At 49.2% G+C, this 24,653-nt stretch overlaps 1 protein-coding gene and 1 long non-coding RNA gene across 9 annotated transcripts in view; both read right to left on the minus strand.

Moving 5' to 3' along the window:
• Positions 1-24,653, minus strand: part of GRIK4 (glutamate ionotropic receptor kainate type subunit 4) — a 193,314-nt gene that overhangs the window by 108,111 nt on the left and 60,550 nt on the right.
• LOC135576299 (uncharacterized) lies at positions 1,471-24,649 on the minus strand. The gene is made up of 2 exons (XR_010467952.1): positions 20,957-24,649; positions 1,471-4,418 (listed from the first exon to the last, which is right to left on the minus strand). It is a non-coding gene; the product is annotated as an uncharacterized LOC135576299 (long non-coding RNA).

Genomic DNA, 24,653 nt, shown 5'->3' on the forward strand with positions numbered 1-24,653 from the left:
CATAGATTATGTTAAGACAAACTACATTCAAGTGTTCTAAGCAGAAAAGATGACAGGGGCCTTGTACCATCACCAATTATCGCAGAAGAGTGAATTAATAACATAAATATAAGTGACAAGGGCCATTTTCTAAGTATGCCATGCAATTCTGTGAAACGGAATCCCAGAGTATCAGCAGTTGGAAGGGCCCTGGAAAGCTCACCCAGTGCAATCCCCCCATGGAGCAGGAACACCCAGATGAGGTTACACAGGAAGGTGTCCAGGCGGGTTGGAATGTCTGCACAGAAGGAGACTCCACAACCCCCCTGGGCAGCCTGGGCCAGGCTCTGCCACCCTCACCCCAACAAGTTGCTTCTCCTCTTTCACTGGAACCTCCTGTGTTCCAGTTTGCACCCATTGCCCCTTGTCCTGTCACTGGTTGTCACCAGAAGAGCCTGGCTCCATCCTCCTGACACTCCCCCTTTCCATCTTGATCCCCAGGAATGAGTCCCCCCTCAGTCTTCTCTTGTCCAGCTCCAGAGCCCCAGCTCCCTCAGCCTTTCCTCACATGGGAGATGCTCCACTCCCTCCAGCATCTTGGTGGCTGCGCTGGACTCTCTCCAGCAGTTCCCTGTCCTGCTGGAACTGAGGGGCCACAACCGGACACAAGATTCCAGGTGTGGTCTCCCCAGGGCAGAGCAGAGGGGCAGGAGAACCTCTCTGACCTACTGACCACCCCCTTCTAACCCACCCCAGGTACCATTGCCTCAGAGTTGTTGCTGCAGTGTGACCATGGATTGGGGTGCTAAGAGTCACACGTCTTGGGTTTGCACGTTATGAGGAGATGGCACCACAATGCAGTAGGCCAGAAGAAGCAAACTATCACAGATCCCACCATTGTATTTCCTACCAGCTACTAGCTGCACCAAACAGAAGATGAAGTATTGTTTTACTGAGCTCATTACCAAAGCTTTAATAAAAATGCTCGACACCTAGGGTAAGATTCATCAATATGGATTATCAACCATGTGTAAAAAAAGGGCTAGAAAGTATCCTTCATATTCTGTGCAAATACCAAGGTCAATAAAAGATAGATACAGGCTTTGAAGATGAATAGTCTGTGATGACGGAGTTCTGCAGGTTACATTTAAGCATGGGTTGATTAGTAATGTGTTTATAGCCACTTACTCTACAGACTATCCAGGTAGGTGATTAGTACCATTAATTTATTCTCCTAGAGGGTGCAGAAAGCCCACCAGGGCTTTAGGATGCGCTTAGTGGTATAAGGACTGTGTGTATAAGGACTAAGTAGATCTTGAACCAAAAAACTCAGTGTCTTCCCTTCTCCACCTGTTAATGCTTGAAAATGTCTGTACAAATACCACCTTAATATATTGAGTCTGGCCACACTAAAATCCAATGATTACATTATGCACTTGTCCCAAAGGCACTAAAAAAAGAAACTTAATATAATTCACTTACAAGGGGAGCAAATTTTTAAACAGCATTTTATTTGCCTTATTTTCTTCCTAATATTAAACCTTTCGATTCCCAGTCTGATTTTCCTTGCTGCTGCATACATTATTAAGAGGGGATTTAAAACCCCACCGGTCAGCTTTTGGATGGCGGAGCAGGGCTCATTTTATCGCTCTTCTCCCTCCGCAGCCATTGGTTGGGGTTTGTTTTCTTTTCCATTAATTACTGTTATGATATTTGCTCCGTGCCAGCAGCTGCCCAGCTCCATGGTTCTGCTTCACTGGACCTCCCCAAGTCGCTTGGCGAGATGATCGCGTCACTGCCCGCGCGGTTTCAAACAATTAGTGCTTCATCATCTTAATGTGCAAGAGGAGCTGGAACTCTTCCTCCAACCCTTTTTAACAGGAAGAAGTTTCTAGATCGGCTTGTTCAAAGAGGCATCTTTAGCAGGTTGGCCCGAGGGCTCATGCACCTCTGATCTCCCTATATATTCCTCCCTAAATAATGGGGTGCAGCCAAAAACACACAAAACACCCCAAAATGCAGCTTATGCAGTGTGACACATCAGCCAGCAACAGTCTCCCGCTTCCACCCCTTGTAAAGAAGAATCCATTAAAAATTACAGCGGAAACACTGACATGTTATAAACGATTGCACTTTGAGTCCAGTCAATAATAACAGTTTGCATTACCAAAATACGGTTTACAATCATTTCTCATCTGAAAGCTGCTTAATCTAAGTAGTAAACACCATGCTGCGCTATGGAAATGTTTAATGTGTTTCCTACATGCCCAGCTCCTGGAGTTACATGAGACTGTCCAGCCCACACAGCTAAATAATTAAGTTGGTCTGTGTTGCAGGGGCACTTGGACATAAAGAGAACTGATGTACTTCTCAGCATCGCCGTCCTGCCAAAGCATCTCTGCTGTCTCCCATAGCACTGATGCGCCAAGAGGCTGCAGCTTGGATAGTTTATAAGATACAAACCTAAAGATATTTGAGTTTAGAGGGTAAATTTTCAGCTATCAGCTTGCAGAACAAACCGAACGGACCAGATGCGCTGCAGCAGAAGGAGGAAACACGACGCACAGATGTCAGGCACCGGTGTTGGTGTCGGGTTAAAGACACTTTGCAGCAGGGGCAGGGAGGCTGTTCTGCAAGGCAGAGCTGGGCAAAAAGTCAGAACAATACGGACAGGTGGAAACGCAGGGATTTGAATGCAGCACAAGCCTTTGGCCCATGTTCCCAAACTGGCTGTAATACAATATTGCCAGAGTTAACACCGATGCCCTCAAAACGAACAGTTTATACCTCGCTCTTGTTTATCCATGTCTCTATTGCTGCTATTAATATTTAATGTCTCTGGAGGGAAGGTTCCTCTCCGGCACAACAAGCCCTGGCAGGATATTGCATCCAAGCCCATGCATCTGTTTCTCCCTTGGGATTCTTATCTCCTCCCCAAATCAGAAATCAAAAGGGGGGTGAGTGCTTCCTGCTCCCCCCGCCGGGACGCTCCACCTCTTGCCAAGTGGTTTTCATGCTTTTCATGTTTTCTTGCTGTCCCTTTTAAAAAGCTCCTTGTTCAACTTTATGTGGTTGCTCAGATCCGAGGGCTCCCATGAGATTAAAAGCTCTGAACACATCGGTGAGCCGAGAGGAGCAAGTGATGGGACAAGACGAAACAGCCTCGAGTTACACCCGGATTGGATATCAGGAAAAGATTCTTCCCCAAAGGGCTGTGGGGCATTGGAACAGGCTGCCCAGGGCAGTGGTGCAGTCACCATCCCTGGAGGGGTTTCAACGGTTCTTAGGAACGTGGTTTAGTGCTGGAGTCAGGTTATGGTTGGACTCGATGATCCTGAGGGTCTCTTCCAACCAAAATGATTCTACGACGACACGGTGAAAAGCTGGTGTCTTTTCCAACCTAAACGATTCCATGACTCCATGATTCCAACTCATTCTCTCTTGGACAGGTAGAATTGGAAGGTCTCACCGGCCACATCGAGTTCAACAGCAAAGGTCAGCGATCCAACTACGCCCTGAAGATCCTGCAGCACACGCGCAGCGGCTTCCGACAGGTACGTCACGAGAGCTCTCGCCGGGCCTGGCTTGGCAAACACAGCGTGTTTACTTGATCAAGGACGTGTCTTGAGATAATTTAGAGTTGACTTAATGTACCAGGCCCTGGAGGTGGTGACGTTAGAGCCAGCATCTGTCCTGTCACAGTAACCCTCCTGTGCAGGAGATAATTCAGGTCATAAACCGTGTGCTAGATACAAGCTCATGCTCCATAAGCTTTTGTTCTTAATCTTATGGAAACACATGTATTCAAAGCCGTTTGTATGGGGGAAAAATGGGATAATTTCCCATGATATAGGCAGGGTCTCTTCCAACCAAAATGATTCTACGATGACACAGTGAAAAGCTGGTGTCTTTTTCCAACCTAAACAATTCCATGATTCCATGATTCCAACTCGTTCTCTCTTGGACAGGTAGAACTGGAAGGTCTCACCGGCCACATGGGGTTCAACAGCAGGGTTAGGCTGGGTTATGGTTGGACTCGATGATCCTGAGGGTTTCTCCCAACCGAAATGATTCCAAGACGGCCCCACTCCCAGCCTGGTCCCCGCACAAGCCAGGACCTGAACCTGAGCCTCCGCATGCAGACCTGCGTGCTCAACATTAAACTGCTCACTTGATCCTGGCCAGAGGAGTCCGAGAAGAAATGAGGCCAAAAAGGGTGACCCCTGACCATCTGGAAGCCACAGAGCTTTATAAAAGCTTATTAGAACACGGCTCTGCTCCCGTTAACGAACCCCTTCTTCTGCACGCATAATGGGCAAAACCCTTAAAGAACAAGGGTCAAAAGCTGATGTTTGATGGCATACCATTTGCCCCAGTCTTAAGTATCTAACTCGGATAACCAGAGTCTTGCGCTTTGATTTAACCCGGTGGAAAAGGCCCTGTTGAAGAAGAGAGCACAAAGATCATGAGATGGATCAAGGGAGCAAGAAAATGGGATCATTAGTTTACACAAACCTGCTCTTTGAGACAGCCTCAAATCCCAGGTGCGGACTACAATAAATCCAGCCCATCACAAAGGGATTTCTACCTTGCCCTGGCTACCAAACCGCTGTGACGGGTACAGCAGGTCCCCTATAGCTCTGCAGGGCACAGTGGGATGGCCGGTTGCCATCAACAGCCCGGGGGATGTGCTTGTTCTGTTTGCTGTATGAAATGAAGATTTTTCAGTCTAGCCCTTCTGATTGGTATTCAATCGAATAAAAATGCAGTTTGAGAAATTATTTTCTTTTCTTAAAATATGTAAAACAACTCCCTCTTGTATCAACCTGGGCTGTCAAATCTTGGCCATGAACTTCAGGGCCAATTTCTCCTTTATTTACTGAAAGCTTACTCTAAATCTTTTCATACTAGAAATGCCAATCCTCCAAACAATTACTCTGGCTGAAATGTTAGTCATTTGTTGCATTTTGCATCGGCATTACTCATTTTATGGCACATCATCTTTGCTATAACGGCATCCGGGCCATCCCTTCTCTCTCCTGTCCTCCTCGGTGCTTTTCTACCCACGGCCCCCCAGGTTTCACCTCCTGGCTTCATCAGACTTTGCGTTTCTCTCTCTTCCCAACCACCAGGACAAATCAATCTGTGCGTGGTTCCAACCAGTGCTGGTCTCCTGGAGATTAATACCATAAACACCACTCTACTTTGCAGCTTCTTGCAGAAGCCCAACAGCGCAAAGGAATTCTGAAGGCTGGAAATGCTTTAATTACCATCCCAGGGACGGCGGGAAAACCCTGCAAATCATTTCACAACCAACAGTGAGATTCCGGCCAAGAAACCAGACTCGAGCTGAGTCAAGAAGAGGCAAAGCAGCCACATGTGGCATCAAAGGGGCAAGTTCTGGATCTCTTATCAGCTACGGACGCAAGGAGAACATCTGAACTAGGGGCGTGTATTATTCAATATGTTCATCAATTATTTGGACGAGGGAATAGAGTGACTGTCAGCAAGTTTGCTGGTGACACCAAGCTGGGAGGAGTGGTGACACTGGAAGCTGTGCTGCCATCAGAGACCTGGACAGGATGGAGAGCTGGGTGGGGAAACATTGAATGAAATAGAACAAGGGCAAGTGTAGAGTCTTGAATCTGGGCAGGAACAGCCCCAGGTTCAGTGTAAGTTGGGGAATGACCTATTAGAGAGCAGCGTAGGGGAAAGGGAGCTGGGGGTCCTGGGGACAGCAGGGTGACCATGAGCCAGCACTGGGCCCTTGTGGCCAGGAAGCCAATGGTACCTGGGGTGGGTTAGAAGGGGGTGGTCAGTAGGTCAGAGAGGTTCTCCTGCCCCTCTGCTCTGCCCTGGGGAGACCACACCTGGAATATTGTGTCCAGTTGTGGCCCCTCAGTTCCAGCAGGACAGGGAACTGCTGGAGAGAGTCCAGCGCAGCCACCAAGATGCTGGAGGGAGTGGAGCATCTCCCGTGTGAGGAAAGGCTGAGGGAGCTGGGGCTCTGGAGCTGGACAAGAGGAGACTGAGGGGGGACTCATTCCTGGGGATCAAGATGGAAAGGGGGAGTGTCAGGAGGATGGAGCCAGGCTCTTGTGGGTGACAACCAGGGACAGGACAAGGGGCAATGGGTGCAAACTGGAACACAGGAGGTTCCAGTGAAAGAGGAGAAGCAACTTGTTGGGGTGAGGGTGGCAGAGCCTGGCCCAGGCTGCCCAGGGAGGTTGTGGAGTCTCCTTCTGTGCAGACATTCCAACCCGCCTGGACACCTTCCTGTGTAACCTCATCTGGGTGTTCCTGCTCCATGGGGGGATTGCACTGGGTGAGCTTTCCAGGGCCCTTCAACCCCTGACACTCTGGGGTTCTGTGAAATTGTCTTTGCAACTCATCCTCTTTGTTCCAGAGTGGCCAAGGACTGGAGTTATCCCAAGAAATCTGCCCACAATCAGAAACCTTCAAAACAAGAACATCCAATCTAAGCACGTGGCTTGTCCTGCATTGCTGCCAGCTCAGGAGCTTCCACCAAATCAAAACCCACCATTAACAGTATGTGATGTGGGCAGCAGAAGAAAACACATCAACCAGTGCTGTCTTTCTGTATACATATGTTTTCTGTATATATATGTCTTTTTGTATACATATGTCTGATGTCAAAAAGGCAGAGCAGGTCACTCTTAAAAGAGGCACTTCAAATACCAATAGTCCCTGTCATCTCAGCTTTCCATCAGAAAACGACAGTCTCCTGCTTCAAAACAACATCGAATGAAACCACATTTATCTCCATCTTGCTGTAATCGTATTAGACAGTTCTACCAATTTAACTTTATTGGTTTCTTAACTGTCTGAAAAAACACGTACAGACCAACCTTACGTGTTTTACTACACAGAACCAGCATCCAAGGGTCAGTAAAGAGCCTTGTGTTTGGTTCCAGACGTCCTGCATAGATCTCATTTTCTTTAAGTGATTTCTGCAGCTTTTGAACACATTAGATTTCGCTCCAGCAAAAATTTGCAACATGCACGTGGCCATTAGAGGCACAATTAGTAATATTCTTCAACTCATCAGTGTGTGATTGCTTACCCGTAGGAGAGCTGGTACCGACACGTATGAGACCGTTGTAAACTGCTTCTCAGGCACCTAAATGACGTTCCTGCTTATCCTGACAGAGAGGAAGAGGCAGGAATATGTGCACTGAGGTTATTACAACACCAGGGATTTGGTTTGGCAGCAATTATTCATCCTAAGTGCTGGTTTTCAGTAGCACGTCCCCTGCATGCAATTAACCTTTGCTTACTACAACCACTCCAACCTTGTTCCCTGTGTCACCTCCGAGGTTTCCCTGGGGATGCAATGGGCATGTCCCACAAAAGAAGAAGGAAGTTGGCCCTATTCTTTAGAAGAGAGAGTAGCCCATTTATTTCCCGCCTTGGTGAAAACCTCGGCCAGACCATATTTAATCTCTGTGCCAACCTACTGGTGGGGGATAAGCTCTCCTGGGTGCTCTGAGGTCCTGTTTGTCCCTTGAGTGCTGAACTATAGAGAACAACTTCCATCCTGGAAGGAAACAACCAGATTTATCATCTCCTAAGAAAAACTGGTCTGAATTTCTCCTCAGATTGCGATGTCACCCCCAGATTAACCACTTTAACCAGTTCCATCATCTGCCATGGCCATCAATGCTCTCTTGGACCCTCTTACTTTCACAGTTTTCATACAGACTGTGTAGCCTTCGTGCAACTAAACCAGGTATGTCTTTATAGCAAATCACAGAATAGTTTCTAGTAGTATATCATGTCAGTAATTGTTTTACTCTGCCAAGGGGTCCTGACTTCTTGTAAACAGGGTTTACAAAGTATTTGTGATGCTGCTGAGGTTTGTTCTTACTCTTAACAACAGGGGAACTGGCAGCGAGTGTTTTCTGTGCTTTGTCAAAATACCGTCCCTTTCCCATTGTATTGCTTCCAAAATGTGAATGTTAATAATGCATTTATAGCCATTTAAACTGTCCAAATATTTATATGTTATCTACACGATACATTTTTTAAGACTGTTTTTTGGTATCAGTGAGTTGGCTTTTCTTGCTCAATAGACTGTCCCCTCAAGTTATTTGATGAAAAACGGTAAATGAGTATATTCTAATTGTGCCCAACATCAAACGATCATGAAAATTATCATCTAATCTATTTTATCATGGCGTTACTTAAGACTGGTATTAGCAAAACAAACTTAAGGGTTTGTTAGAGTTATTGATATTGGTCTCTGTAGAAGATACGTAACGGCAAGGAGAGTGTTGTGGGATGTCAACGGCTGGAGATACAGGCTGGGGATGGTTCCTCTCTTGGGTCGACAATTAATATCATCACACAGACACCTCGTGCTCCTGATGGGGTGTTTGAACACACGCCGCACTGCACAGCAGGCAAAGCGTAGCTAATTAGCCAGAACATGGATGGGAAAAGCTCCAAGTGGTGGTGTTTTCATAGCACCAAATTAGACTCATCAGGTTACCTGCTATGGGCAGGATGATTTTTTAAGTGCTCCTTTGAGGCAGATAAAAGGTAACAGAAATTATTGCAGCTAAGCGCTTCGGGCTATAGGGCTACAAGAAGCTTTTGTCTCCTATGTGAGTCAATATAGGGCAGATCGTACAGCCACGGTACAGCCAAGCAGAAGACAAATGATACCAAATCAAATCAAACGATACCAGTCAAATCCACCCAACATCATATTTTCTCTGCACATTCCTAGCACAAAAACAGGCTATGAAAATAGGTAGCTTGGTTTTCAGCATTCAATATCTCAATTTTTCTTTAGTAAGAAGGCACTGGCATCAATAAGAGGACAAAGCCATTAGGCACAATTTGTTCATTGAAATTAGTGACAAGGCCGCGTCAAAACACCAGCCACCCACGACCCTGATCTATGGAGAGACTTGGAGGCAGAATGATTGATTGAGCTGCCCAGAGCCCCTTGGTGACCTCAACAGGCTTTGGAGGGGGTCGCTCAAGAAATGATCCCAGATTTCCAAGGCCCAGCCTCCATCGCGACCCAACACATTGTCCTGCCAACAGCAGGGGACACACGCTGACGTGTAGGATAAGGGATAAGGATTCCCTGGGGATCCCTCCCGACTGATACAGCCTTCAGTTCCTCAGAGCTAGAATCAGAGAATCCCAGAGTGTCAGGGGTTGGAAGGGCCCTGGAAAGCTCACCCAGTGCAATCCCCCCATGGAGCAGGAACACCCAGATGAGGTTACACAGGAAGGTGTCCAGGCGGGTTGGAATGTCTGCACAGAAGGAGACTCCACAACCCCCTGGGCAGCCTGGGCCAGGCTCTGCCACCCTCACCCCAACAAGTTGCTTCTCCTCTTTCACTGGAACCTCCTGTGTTCCAGTTTGCACCCATTGCCCCTTGTCCTGTCACTGGTTGTCACCCACAAGAGCCTGGCTCCATCCTCCTGACACTGCCCCTTTCCATCTTGATCCCCAGGAATGAGTCCCCCCTCAGTCTCCTCTTGTCCAGCTCCAGAGCCCCAGCTCCCTCAGCCTTTCCTCACACGGGAGATGCTCCACTCCCTCCAGCATCTTGGTGGCTGCGCTGGACTCTCTGCAGCAGTTCCCTGTCCTGCTGGAACTGAGGGGCCACAGCTGGACACAAGATTCCAGGTGTGGTCTCCCCAGGGCAGAGCAGAGGGGCAGGAGAACCTCTCTCTATGTGCTAACAGAGAAGACAGAGTTACTGAAAGCCTTCTTTGTCTATTCTGTCTACAGATAGGAAAAGCAAAGTGCTGCCTGAGACGTTTCATCTCGCTGGGGCCCCTTTGATCCCCATGGAGTTTCTGTAAGATCTGCGCCTGTGCTCGTTCACCCCTCATCCAGTCTCCAGTCACCTACAAAAGCAAGAGAGCACTTCACTCGCTGTGTGCCTGAAAGAACCCGAGCTGTTTCAAAAGGATCCGGTAAGGTCCTGCACTGCTCCTTTTCTGTATCCATTTCTGAAAGGCTCCCGCACACATCACTGCGCAGCGATCCGGTGTCACGCTCCCAGGGTTAATTGGCCCTTAGCATCTCTGGGGCTGCTTCCTCCTTTAATAGCCAATTAGACCTTATTAGCTACATTGTCATTTACATCCAGAGCTCCCAGCAGCGGTCCAGAAGCTACAAATTCACCTTGGTGGCCCTTTGCACAAGGCTGCGTGACCCTTCTGCTGAAATTGTGGCCTCGTTTCTCCAGTGCAGCAGCTCAGTGTGCTGATGGGGGGCTCTCCTGCAGATGGAAGGTCCAAGGAAGGTCTGATCCACCAGGAAGGGACCAATCTGTTCAGCATGTCTTCTAATGGGCCTCAGCAAAACAGCACGTGGACATATTAAGTTTGCTCATAGCCAGAACACGCTGACATACGGCAGCACAGATCAATGGAAAGAGAGATAGATGATGGTGATTGATTTTACGCGTGTAATGAAGTTGTTGAGTCTCTGATCCAGCCATTAGTAAGCGTTCATTTTATTGACCTGAAGGGCAAGGGGACTGAGCTGGTTTGTTCTTTCCTTTTAAAAAGCAAGCATCATTCGCTAATGAGAGATGGCCTGGTTCTGTCCTCATTGGCTCTTCGCTTCAACCTTCCTTTCTCAGCCCTGTCCAGCCCAGCCAGAACGCAGAGGGCAGCTCCACCTGCTCCACGTGGCCGGCACAACGCTGGTCGCGTTGAGATGAGTCTCAATGGGGCTGCGCTCACAGCTCTGTGTGTATGTACAGAGAGATAAAGCAAGGAACTATAAACCCAATGATGTTTAAATTCAAAGGGATCCAAGGGATGCTAATAAAATACTGGAAAGAATTATGTATCAACATCTACACAGAGGTTGAACGAACATAACGTGCTTTTCCTAGAAAAGCAGCAACTAAAACTGACTCATAGAGAGGGGAGGAGAGATTGGGAGAGCAAGACAGCTCTACCATAAAGTGCAAAAGAGAATCACTTAGAGATGAAGAAGATATTTAAGGATGGCATTAAAAAGAAGAAATGAGGATACAGCTACGGAAATGGGAGAAGGGTTATTTAGTTCCACATAAGAAAAAAAACAAACTTAGGTTTAAACTAATTCTGCTTCCACAAAACCGGGGAATCATTTCAAGCAGCCGTTTCCAGTGCTAGGTTTGGGCAAATGCCTCCACCAAAAGGATCAGTTTGCTACAGCCCACGTAGCCACGAGAAGACGGTGGTGGATGATGGAGGCGCTGTGGTGGTACTCGGTATACGGCGGTATCCATTCCGTCCCGGTCATTAAATCCCCAGAGGTGATGGATCCTGCTTGCACCAAGACATACCCCAGCAGCACAGTCCCCCGGCAACCCCTGTTATTGCTAGAGCACACCAGCACCCCTGGCTTTGTCGGCACGCCTCCCCGTGAGCAAGCAGCCGCCAGTCCCGCTCCTCTGGTGTCGCGGCTCATTTCACAGCCGGCCGCCCAACGCCAGCTCACCGCTCCCCGCACACGGGCTGCGCATCCTGCTCCTCGCCACGCTCTCCGGGCTCCGCTCCGTTCACACACTCGCCTTCCAGCATCCCCCTGGCCTGGAAGGCAATTTCACGCTCGCATAGCGCTGTTTGCTGTCGTATGCAGGTGTGCCGCGGGCTCCCGCGCTGTTTCCATCAGATGCTCCGAGCGACACGGATACCGCACATATCTGCACACAGCAAACTGCTCCCCACTCCACTCACTGCACCCAAACCTCCTCCCATCCCCGGTACCCGCTGCTCGGTGCTTTGTGCCTGCATTGGGTGCCCCAACAAGTTTCCACTGCGTGTGTCTAATAGCCCAGCTGGATCTCCACACCTTTCAGTCCTGATGGACAGTGCACTAAACGGGGATTTGGGAGATGTAGGTGCTAATTTGAGAGCTTGCTACAGGCAATTCCTTTCATTTTCTCTGAGCCTCTGCTTCATATCTAGCTCCTAAGAACAAATGTTACTGTCAAACCAAAATTCCATCCAATAATTCCTACTAATAGCCTCCCAGCCTTCAGCTACTCTCAGGTTAGGAAACTTCTGAAACTGATGTTTATATATTTAATAACCCTTATGTGCTTTTCTCTTCCCTCTGCTTGCACATTCTGCCCTTAAATCTATGAAAACTTTCTGTACTCACAAAATCCTTTGATCTCAATGTATCAACCACCTGTTGAAAACCCCACATCCTGCTGTTTGTTCCGAGCCCTCATTCAGCGTCCTCTGCTTCTCCCACCAGGAGAGACGCGGAGCAAACTGATCCATCTCCACCTTCTCCATTCCGCTCATGATTTGCCTTCCCGTAAACTCCCCGGTACAGACGTTGCCTGTCTCTATAAATAACGCTGGACAGCGAGGGGCGCCGAGGGTGCTCCATCTCAGCTGGAAATTCTGGGCATCATCGCAAGCCAAACCAGGCTCGGCTCTGCACCGCGGCTGCATCCAGCCCCAATAGAACCTGATGAATTGTTTTCTGCTCTCATGCTTGACTCCGTATTGGGTTATCCATGAGAAAATGTAATTTGTTTGCTGATATCAAAATGCTGCCGCTCACCTGAGGGATTAACACCGTGACAAAACCATTAGAAGCCTGATGGAGTACCTGAGGCTTGTGAGTTGGTGGAAAATTCATTCTTCAGCCTAATGAATGTGTTTTCCTGAACGACTACATGAGCAGCGTCCTGTTCCTCAGTTCCCACCGCAGCGGGGAGAGAGGCACACGCTCAAGGGCTGAGCTTGTTCTCAGACCAGCTAAAGGGGCAAACAATGCCTGAGGGTTGTGAGAAGCACAGAAGGTCCCCTTCCAACAGCAATATAGCACAGGGAACCCACCCCACCATCGTGTCTTGTTGTCACCTCCACGGGGAACAAGTCACACACAGAATCCCAGAATGTGAGGGGTTGAAGGGCCCTGGAAAGCTCATGCAGTGCAATCCCCCCATGGAGCAGGAACACCCAGATGAGGTTACACAGGAAGGTGTCCAGGCGGGTTGGAATGTCTGCACAGAAGGAGACTCCACAAACCCCCTGGGCAGCCTGGGCCAGGCTCTGCCACCCTCACCCCAACAAGTTGCTTCTCCTCTTTCACTGGAACCTCCTGTGTTCCAGTTTGCACCCATTGCCCCTTGTCCTGTCCCTGGTTGTCACCCACAAGAGCCTGGCTCCATCCTCATGACACTCCCCCTTTCCATCTTGATCCCCAGGAATGAGTCCCCCCTCAGTGTCCTCTTGTCCAGCTCCAGAGCCCCAGCTCCCTCAGCCTTTCCTCACACGGGAGATGCTCCACTCCCTCCAGCATCTTGGTGGCTGCGCTGGACTCTCTGCAGCAGTTCCCTGTCCTGCTGGAACTGAGGGGCCACAGCTGGACACAATATTCCAGGTGTGGTCTCCCCAGGGCAGAGCAGAGGGGCAGGAGAACAAGGGAGTGACTCCCAAGCTGCCTCAAAACGGCAGCACCAGAATCACCTCAGGGCTCAAAACAGCGGCCCCAGGGGAACCACTTTGGTTTTCTGGCCTGCTGCTCCTGCAGTTGTGAGCCGGCACTGAGTCACTGCCACTCCAGGAAAGGGGGAGAAAAGCGACCTTCCTTTTGCTGATTCACTGCCAACCCCCCACGTAACGCAATCTGTCTGCCCTGTGCCCGAGTGTCCTTCCGCAGCACGCGGGGAGGATCCTGCTCCTGCCACCAAGGTGACACCAGCAAACATTATTTTTTCCAAACAGCGCTCTAAGCGGCACTGAAATTTGCATTTCAATTTGAATCCGTTCTTATGGTTCAAATGAACTTCTCAAATACCTCTTGGCGTGTGGTTAAGAAGCACGCTCTCTCACTCTACTGATATACACACACATATATATATATTTTTAGCCTTGATCCCTGCGTTGGAGAAAGTCACCCTTTTTAAAGAGCGGCTTTATTGCCAAGCGATATTAGCACAATGAAGGAAATCGCTCCTAATTTTTATAAATTATCTCATCATCTGCAACTAATTAGCAGCTGCCGAAAACTGGGAAATCGCTCATCGCCCTAGAGAGAGCAGCTCCAAGCTATGCACAACGCCAACTGATGGTCAACGGCTTCAGGAGAAGGTTCCAGCTGGTTGTCCCACCAGGTGAGAAGCCGTGCAGCCCCAGCACCTCCAGCATCTCTGCTGTGAGGAATAGTTGTGATGCAGCTTAGCTGGAAACTTTATTACAATCCAATCCAATCAAGCTGCTGCGACTCTCCATCCTCCTTACCCTTGCTCCTGGGCGCTTGTGCCTCTGTCTGCGCTGCTGTAAATGTGTCTATAAAAGTAAAATGAGCAAGCAGCCAACGGCTAAATGGCACTTAATCAGAAGAAAATGTATACCCTGGTGGATAGCAAACTGCTATTAAGTTGTGGGGGGAGACAGAAGAAAATAATAAGCTATAAATGGACAACCAAATAAATCTCCCGCCGGCCCGAGCGAGCGCACATCTGCTTAGATGCCGCCTCCAATGAGTTGTGAGCAAAATGTTTATTTGCCGACAAGTACCTGGCGGCAGCAGCGGGACGGGATTACGACCTGGAGAGCAGCGCTGCTTTCGGCAGCAAAACCTCACCCGAAAACACCAAGACTGTGAAGCCGTCGAGCTGCTGGGTCCCTGGCGCCACTGCCCAGGTTGTGACGGTGCCCTTGAAAATGTTGGAGCGTTGCTGGAGGTGGCTTTGAGCTGCTCCTGGTCCCCCTGCTGCCTTCGTTCCTCTTCCTCCTGGTTGCCTGGCTCTGGGTGACAAGCTGCAAGGTGTCCATGGCTGTTTGTTGTGCTGGGACTCTCAGTGTTGTCGCAAGGAAGCGGGCAGGGTTCTCAGGCATTGGCTGTAGCACAGACGCTCGTGGAGCACAAGTGGCTTTGAGAGGCGCTCAGGGAGTCAATTCACCTCGCAAAGATCTGGCGGCTCGGTTTAAAGAACACTGGCTTTGAGAGCTGCCTGTGCTGCTGCTAACACAAGCCAGCTCAGCATGGAGCGTGGATGCTTTCTAACGCTGAAAGGTGAAATAGGAACAAAATAACCACAGCAAAACTCCAGAAGAAACGCAAGAAAGAGCATCTGTGTGACTAACACCCTCTGAAAAACAGTCATTTGCTGAATATAGCCGTAGAGTTTTGTTTTAAATGTCCTGGCTGTATTCTCTGCTCTCCCCACCCCGCTGTCTGGAAACAATCCAGTGTTATTCATGCTGGAAAAGGCATTGCTGGCTGTCGGTGCCGAGCTGCCCGAGCTGTAACCAGCACCTGTAGGGCTCTGTGCAACAGGTCCCTGTCTGCTGGCTGCTTTGCCAAGGGGGAGCAGAGCAATCCGGCAAAATAAAGCACTGACGGCTTGGGGTGGGACTGAACGGCACAGTGTTTGCCCAGCCGGGTTCCTCAAAGCCGACCTGCCCCTGCATTGCGCTCTGTTCCCGTGAAAGCCGGAGGGTGCTGAGCATCGTGCAGATGACAGAAGCTCTCCTTTTGGCTGGGATTATTCGACTAATCTGATGATTATGGCGATAATCCCCTTTGCAATGGTGCCCGTCTCCGAGGATCTCTTCCATTGAGGAATTCCGAGTCCCAAATCGCATTTTCCCCTGATGGCAAAGTATTAAATTAAGGCGCTCTCACGGAGCAGAGTTGGTGTATTTATAACATGTCAGTCGCTGGTGGTTCATCTGTTGCACTATTGACCGTCTTAGGGCCTGGGGTAGGGATGGAGGCTGAGGGGCTCTCCTGTTATTATTGTACCACTATATTCAGCAAATGACTGTTTTTCAGAGGGTGTTAGTCACACAGATGCTCTTTCTTGCGTTTCTTCTGGAGTTTTGCTGTGGTTATTTTGTTCCTATTTCACCTTTCAGCGTTAGAAAGCATCCACGCTCCATGCTGAGCTGGCTTGTGTTAGCAGCAGCACAGGCAGCTCTCAAAGCCAGTGTTCTTTAAACCGAGCCGCCAGATCTTTGCGAGGTGAATTGACTCCCTGAGCGTCTCTCAAAGCCACTTGTGCTCCACGAGCGTCTGTGCTACAGCCAATGCCTGAGAACCCTGCCCGCTTCCTTGCGACAACACTTGGAGTCCCAGCACAACAAACAGCCACGGACACCTTGCAGCGTGTCACCCAGAGCCAGGCAACCAGGAGGAAGAGGAACGAAGGCAGCAGGGGGACCAGGAGCAGCTCCAAGCCACCTCCAGCAACGCACGGCTGCCCCAGCACTGCGGAAGATGTTTTCCTCCTAAAACAAGGCACTGAAAAGCATCAGCCCGGAGCCCTCCTCGCTGCTGCTCTTTGCAGAGGCTCCTGATGCCAAAAGGCTCCTATGGACCGTGAACGCTAGAGCTGCACGACATGAGCGAGAGGCTCCTGCTTGATGAACAGCGACTGCTCCTCCAGAGCAATTACAGGCTATTAAACAAACGAGACGTGATATGGCAAAAAATATTTTAAAAAAATATATAAAAAAGAAGCCTCTATTTACACAGGAGCTGTAATAACCCCATCGTTGCGTCGGCTCCACACGCTTGACAAGACAGACGCAGGCGAACTTTCGAGCCTCCTGCCTTCTCTTAATTTCCTTTCCATAAAGCCAAGCACAGTGGCCACAGATTAATCTTTCCCTTTGCCTTTCTCTTCCTGGACTTACCTCGAGATGCCCCGATATCGCTCAAGCAGGAGCTGGGGAGGTCTGCACCTCAATCTGTACATACCCCATATAGCAGAGCCCCAGATGGCTACGGGATCAGCTACGCAGCTGAGCTCTGCAACACCTTCACACCCCGTGTCTTGCTTTCTTTTTCTGAGCTGTTTATTCTTCCTCCCTCTAGCCAGCTAAAAGCAAAACATCTGGCAAGAAGCTGGTTTAAATACATCCTGGTTCTTGCCAGCCTTTTTGCTTACACCTTGTTTTCTTTCACCTGTGGAGAACTTGCAAGTCAAGAGATGGCAGAGAACCAGTCGTGCAGCTTTACTGGAGAGGCAGATGGTACCAAGAGCCCTCCCAGAATCCATTCCTGCCCCAAATACTAAGCACTCAGAGACAGAACTTCCCAGAGGTGCTCCCACATCCATCTGTGGGTTCCATGCACCATTTCCCGTGGAAACAGCTCAGGATCCCTTGTACCCCTTCTCCGAGCATGGTTGCACGTTCCTAACCTACGCACACACACAGCGTCTTCCATTCATTTTGTTTCCAGCGTCAAGGATTTCACCAGCAGCATTTGCAGAGTTGTAGGGACTGAAAACACACAGAAATAGGAAACAGTAACCTAGAGACGGGAAGGGAGGGAGTTCAAAGCGCTCTCCTGCTAAATGACAACCCGAGCTGCCTGCAAATCAAACTCTGGAGCTCATCAAGTAACTCTGACCACTGAGGGTGCTTACTAAAGATTACTTTTCCACAGCTCCGCTCGCCTAAGGCATCATTTGTTCCTAATGAGATGGTCATTGGGATTTAAACGGGTAAGCGAAGAATAGGCTTTTCAACCACAGCCGTTACAACAAAAACAAGCTTTTCTGCTCCAAATCCCAGCTTCTCAGCTCCCCGTCCTTCCCTGGTATTGCTCCTCGGCCATGCCAAGCTGGACAACCACAGCGCTTTGTTTGTGCCAGACCCCGTAGGCAGCTATCCCACAGTGTTACCGCTTACAAACTGGTCATACTGGGGATGTGGGGCACAACTGGGGCAGCTGGAGCAGCTATCGCATGAGATAAGCTCTGCACAAGAACTGCAAGACACGCCAGCGCCAACTGTTCTTTTGTCTCGTGTGATCACGCAGATCGGGGTATTTCTGAGCATGCCTGGCATAATAAATGACTTCTTCCCACTGTACCAGGGCCCCTGAAGAATGCCAAAAAATTCCACGTGCCACTGAAACAGAGAGAAATAATAAATGCTAAAGGTCTGCAACTGCCAAGCTGTCTTCTGTGCAAGGGACGCGGAACAAAACGTTCTCAAGTGCTGAATCCAAACGGCAGAGCGGGTTTCTGCTGCTGGTCAAACATGAAGATGTGCTGAACAAGGGCAGAAAAGCACTCCGTGGGGTGAAGGGAGGAGTGAGATTCGGGGCATCCTGCCAGGGGAAAGTTAGACGCCTGTGAATGAGATCTGGTGCACAGCGAGGGTGATCGAGCAGCACACACCTGCACCCCTAAGCACCAATCCTGCAAGGTGCTGGGGACGACAAAACCCTCCGGAAGCTGATCCTATGGGATACAGGTTAGTGTATTGCTCCTGCCAAGCAGAACCACCACAAATCAGGGTTGGGAAGGGGGCGGAATCTGTAATGAACGTGGAGATCCTCAGACAAACCCAAGCTGACACCACATTACAACTTTTCTGACTTCATTATCCCTTGGGCTTGGCAAGGAGATCACAGAAGCCTTAAGCTCATGTGGGATGAGCCTCAGGCAAGATCTCAGGCGTTCATCCTGGCCTCTGTGATGTGAGATCAGGAATAATTCCAGAGGACACGGCACACACGGAACGGCTCCAGCGAGGCTGCTCTACACTACAACACGGGGTAGTGAACAGCAAGAGAGAAATATACGGGCAAATAGAGCCCCTTCCTGCTCTCCCAGCTCTAACTTCTGCCCTGCACACAATTTTAGTGGCATAAGATGAAAAATCTTGCAGCATTTATAGAGACGGGGTTGTGAGGACAGGGCCAGGAAAAGAGGCAAAGCTGCAGGATGCGAAGGCTCTGGCAGAACGTGGCTCGGCTCTGCCTGCTAGCTGGTTTTATTGGCTTTTCTAACAGCAAGGGCTACCAAAATCTAATTTCTGGAGAAGAGAGTTGCCTTTGAGCAGACAGGAGCATAACAGAGGTTACTCACAGACCGCTCCAGGGGCTGCAGTGTGATCCTGGGTCCCGTCTGAGACTCCTGACCCACCAATCACTTTGGAGTTGATTTCTCTCTTAAAACCAGCTTGAAAATTCTTGAGTCTTCCCAGTACAGAACAGAAGATATTCTGAAACCTCAGAGTTATGTGAATAAGAGAGAAATCAGGTCTCATCCCTCCCTCTGCATTAGCCTTTTGTACTATTGACAATTTTAGAAGCATCTGGAGCAGTTACGCTTTGATGGCTATCACTAAAGAGAGACGGGTCAGAAACACATGTGAGATGACAGGTGACATCTGCATTAAGTCAGGTCACCAGCTGAAGTTAGCTCAAAGTACCTGCTTGCTCTTCTGCAACAGATCTGCTCTTACAGAACGAGACAATCAGTACCCATTAGTTATTAGATTCTATCTTCCCAGTTAAATTGCAGCCCTTCAGATTTCCAGTACTCTCTTTTCTCTCCTAAACAGAGCAAGAGTTCACTCCCTCACAGCACTCAAGGAGAGGTCTGGCAACTTTTACCCCAAGAAGCATGAGGTGCTGCTTGTCCCTGTGAAATGCTCCCCAGGGACACGCGGTATCCAGAAGAACTACCCAAGAAGCTTGAACAAAGATCAAACCACTTACGAAGCAGCAAATGAGATCCTTGTGAAGGTACAGAGCACTCAGGGACAAACTATTACCACCCCGTGACTCTTACGGCTTCATTCTGGAGGGTGACAGCACAGCCAGTCCTTGCCCTTCGCCACACGCATGTACCCCCATAGGCTACGCTCTTCCTTCAGGAATCCCTGCAGTAGAATAAAACTCAGTTTATTAAATAAGGCACTACTCCAACAAGGGCAATCCACAGATAATTTCACTCATTTAAACCTTATTTCATCTCAACCAAGTAGACTTATCTCCATTTACCAATCTTAATTCTTTTAGCGCTTTCCGGCTCCCAAATTGACTTTGACAGCAGAACTGACATCCAGCCATCATCTTCGCATAAAGTTCCCTTTAGAATCTCCAAACCCCTACAGCGTCCAGAGGTGCAGGAGAAATTCATTAGCGGCATCTTTGGGAAAATGAGCCATCCCTCCCTGCAGCCTCCTCACCATCACAGCCCTGGTTTGGCAGGGTCGAGGCAGAGCTGGCGATCGCTGGGCTGAGCTGCTGATCCCCCCTGCTGCTCCAACTCCAGGCTCAAATCCACCCGTGCTGACACGTGAGCCTTTGTATCTTTGCTCCTCTGCCGGCTGAGTCACAGAACCCCAGAATGTGAGGGGTTGAAGGGCCCTGGAAAGCTCATGCAGTGCAATCCCCCCATGGAGCAGGAACACCCAGATGAGGTTACACAGGAAGGTGTCCAGGCGGGTTGGAATGTCTGCACAGAAGGAGACTCCACAACCCCCTGGGCAGCCTGGGCCAGGCTCTGCCACCCTCACCCCAACAAGTTGCTTCTCCTCTTTCACTGGAACCTCCTGTGTTCCAGTTTGCACCCATTGCCCCTTGTCCTGTCCCTGGTTGTCACCACAAGAGCCTGGCTCCATCCTCCTGACACTCCCCCTTTCCATCTTGATCCCCAGGAATGAGTCCCCCCTCAGTCTCCTCTTGTCCAGCTCCAGAGCCCCAGCTCCCTCAGCCTTTCCTCACACGGGAGATGCTCCACTCCCTCCAGCATCTTGGTGGCTGCGCTGGACTCTCTCCAGCAGTTCCCTGTCCTGCTGGAACTGAGGGGCCACAGCTGGACACAAGATTCCAGGTGTGGTCTCCCCAGGGCAGAGCAGAGGGGCAGGAGAACCTCTCTGACCTACTGACCACCCCCTTCTAACCCACCCCAGGTACCATTGGCTTCCTGGCCACAAGGGCCCAGTGCTGGCTCATGGTCACCCTGCTGTCCCCAGGACCCCCAGCTCCCTTTCCCTACACTGCTTTCATCTCTATCTCTGGGTCACAACGCTCTCTCACTCCCCTCAGCCCTACTGAGTGTCTTTCATTCAGGAGCTCTCATCTCAGACTGTTGGGAACTGAAGTTTCCTTGCTGTCCTCCTCCTCCTCCCATCTGCCACCCTCCCGTTTCCCTTCACAGCAAGGTTATACCGTCTCACATGTACCGACCTCAGCTTCATCTTAACTCACCATTAGAAACTCACACTGTTACGTCAATCCTCCACCTCACATCCTGAAAATCACCTTCAAACTCCACCCAGCTCCTGTCCCCATCCAAAACATCTCCTGCTCAGCTCAGGTGGTTCTTCAAATACAAGTTAACTGGTCCAATGGGGAAAAAAACCCAATGGAAACTCCAAGTGTTGCTGATGCTGGCACCAAGTTTTCAGGTGATCTGAGCAGCTGGAACAGCTGCTCTCTATCAAGTGAGCACTTGCTCCAGCAAGGGTCAGCTGAGGAGAGTTAATCCAGGCTTTTCTGCAGTTAAGCTCACCACAAAGTGTGTGAAATGCACCCTTTCCCAACTGCCCGAGCAGACAGCCGCGGGCGGCAATCATCTGTAATGCAGGCGAATGCACAAGCTGATCTCACACCGCACCGGAGCTTGCTGCAGAAATTCCAGCTCTGCTGAGCTTGGCTCAGAGTTTGAATTCATTTTGGCAGCTGTTTAGGCAGGGAACCAAGCATCTTTCATTCATGTAATTGACTTTTTTATTCATATATAAATATATATATATATGAAAAAATAATGACAGAAATGACAGGGTAGCTCTTGCTATGTCTAGCTTTCACTCTATGAAACCAAAATATCTGTATTAAGCATGGCTCAGTGGCTAAATACACAAAGTACTGCCCAGGGGCAGTAACAGTATTTAGATATAAAACAGGTTTTATAGCTCTCAGATCCTGATCCTGGGCTCAGGAAGAACATTGGATGTTCAGAAAGAAAAGTGAAATTCAGACCAACAAACTCACCAAACAAAAAACCCTTTAACGCCAGAGCTGCGTCTTGCCTTCTGTATCGAGTCTGCAAATTCGGGAGGCAGAAGGAGGGAAGGGATTTGGATAGACGCACGCAATTACAGGAGAGAGCACTTCAAAGCAGCTGAAGGAGTTTGTCAGTAGATTGTGCGTTGGTGCCACAGAGCCTGCTGCTAGTTAGGGCAACGGCATGCCTAACGACAACCTGGGCTTGCGTTTGCATTTCAAATGAGCTGTTAGTACACCCCATGAATCTAGCAAGAGAATCCCAATTTAGGCTTCTGATGTTCTGCTCTGTAAGACCAAGTAAATAACTCCGTAAATAACTCAAGTGGATTTCCTGACACTTTATTGAGCGCGAGTGAACAAACAAACAACAAAGCCAGGATTACGTTGGGTTCTGCTCCCGGGACATTTTGGTAGGACGTGTATTGGCTCTTTCAAGGGCTGCAGGGTGGCTGGAGCCAATTCCTTCCGTACCTCCTGGAGCTCTTGAGAGCTTCTGAGAATACACCCCATCCTCCCTGCTCCTCCATCTGCCCATCACAACAAATTCTTCAGCATCTATGGAGATAACACTGCACCAGCTCAGACCAGGCGAGCTGACTGATAAACGAGGTTCTTAGGAAAAGGACACATGTGGGCCAGGTGTTTTTCCCACAAAGGTCTCGAGAACAATGTAAATTAAGAGCCCTTCTCCAGGATGGGGTCAGAAGGGAACACACAGAGTTAAAGCAGAAGACAAAGACTGAAAAACAGTGATTGTGCCAATGTTTTTTTTCCTGTGTATCAAGGAGAGATATAGAGCGTACAATAGTCTACAGTTCCTATGCATGCCAAAGGCACGGGGAAGGTCACCCTGTAGCTTATATTCTGCTCATTTTTTGCACAGATAACGCCTATAAAGCTCTCTGCAATGCAACACTCATTGCTGCTCCTGTCCAATCAAAGATTAAGCAGTTTGCTGCCTAGAAACTCCACGGAGAAATACCAGGGCCAAGATCCACCCAAAGCCCCAAGAGAGCAGCAGCAGGGCAGCTCGGTGCTCGGTTGCAAAGCAAGAATCCCTTCTGGCAACTCGGCGAAGAGACCAGGGATTCCCTGCGTCCACCTCACGTTAGCAATGGCGGCACTGTGCATTTGAGCAGCCCACTACCAGATGGCTTCTGGAACTATTTTAAATGTTAGCTTGCATTCTCTTCGAATATTTAAATGTTCACGCTGCTCTGTTTTCCTTTTGCATGCAGTGCATTGATTTACGTTGTTAGATACCGCATCTCCTTGCCTCGCCAAAAGCGTGCATTCGGGAACTATTTCAGGGCTGCTAGTAATATTTTGTATCTCTTTTTATTTTGCACTTCATTTTTATTAACTTTTTCGATGGATATATTGTTAAAATAAAAGCGTGCCTTGAAGAAACACAACCAAAACTCATATCCCGCTTCAGCTCTTTGCCCATCTGCTTCAGAAACCATTTTCAAGAGCTCTGTGGCCACAAGCAAAGCAAAAGCTGGGGATGTGTACTAACCTACCTACCTGAGCTTCCCTGCCCTCAGTAAGTTATCGCTTTGGGCTCATGTTTGGGAATGAACCCACTCCAAGGTCTGGAGACACCTGTGGCTCGACTGAAGGGTTTCTGGCCACTCTCACGTTTAACACCATCTGGCATAGAAGCTGCAACCCGCAGTAGTTTTACAAGGATCAGCAAAGTTCTTTCCCATTCCCTCAACAACATTAGTTCTTCCTTGAAATCTTGACTTCTACATTGCCTTTGCGACACCGCAATGCAAACTCTTCAGCCCTAGGAAGATTCAACACAAAGATTTGTGCTGCGCCCACTGCGGAAATCCAGCGTTTCCAGCCCGGAACAGCGGCAGGGTCGTAGGTTTTAAGAGCAACTGTGTCTGGAGCAGCTCCGTTATTGTTTTGCAAAGGGAAGCCAAAAGCAAATCATACCCAAATGCAAAGGGATTTTAAAACTGGGTGCAAAGGAGAGGGTTGAGAACCGTGCCGAGCTGACACCTGGAAGGCTGCAGCTAATCCCACCTGGTAGCCGTTCACGTCAACAAGAAATGCGGAATGTGGAGCTGAAACTGTGCAGTGTGAGTGCTCCACACGAATCACAGAGATATAAAGGGGATATAAAACAGCGACCCTTCCCAGACCCTCCCTTGTGCTATTTCTGAGCTGTTCCACGCTCCACGTGCAGAGAAGTAATTTTACTTCAGGTGTCACCTGTAAAAATTGCAAAGGCAATGGGAACACATTAGCTTCTTATCTGCAACAAACAATTAATAAAACCAGGTAGCAGCTCCCGAGACAACAGCCAGGAAAAGCAGTTTCCTTTCTAAACAACAAAGCGCCGATGCTACGATGCAAGTCTCTTTGCAAGGTTTCTGGATGCGTTTCTTCACTCTGATCGGCACGGGCAGCGAGTGGAGATGACGGCGCCTCTTCCTCAACACCTTCTAATAAAGCCCAGAGGAGACTGCATGCATCAGGCTTTCTTACTAATGGAGTTATTAATGTTCTGTGCACCGCTCAACTAGGTTCAGCTTAGGCTCACACAATGTGGGGACAAATAAATCTGCGATTAAATAAGCTACGTCCTTTTGTGCGGAGCTCCGGGGAGCACCAAGGGGGATGAAGGTTCATTCCTTCATGGAGCAGCTTCCAGTTCAAACTTATATAGAAAGAGATTCCCTCCAGGCAATAAAAATCAATGCAAATACGTACACTCGCTGTAAACCATTTTGCTTACAATACAAAGAGCATTTCCAAAACGCGGGTGGGACACTGTACATCAGAGAGCACGTCACCAAGGGGAGCCCAGGAGAGGCTTTTCTAAGCACGTCTACGGCCCCAACGAGCAGAACGATGGTTAAACGCGGGTCAGAGCAAGCTC

The sequence above is a fragment of the Columba livia genome, chromosome 24 (assembly GCF_036013475.1).
Source record: "Columba livia isolate bColLiv1 breed racing homer chromosome 24, bColLiv1.pat.W.v2, whole genome shotgun sequence".
NCBI lineage: Eukaryota > Metazoa > Chordata > Aves > Columbiformes > Columbidae > Columba > Columba livia.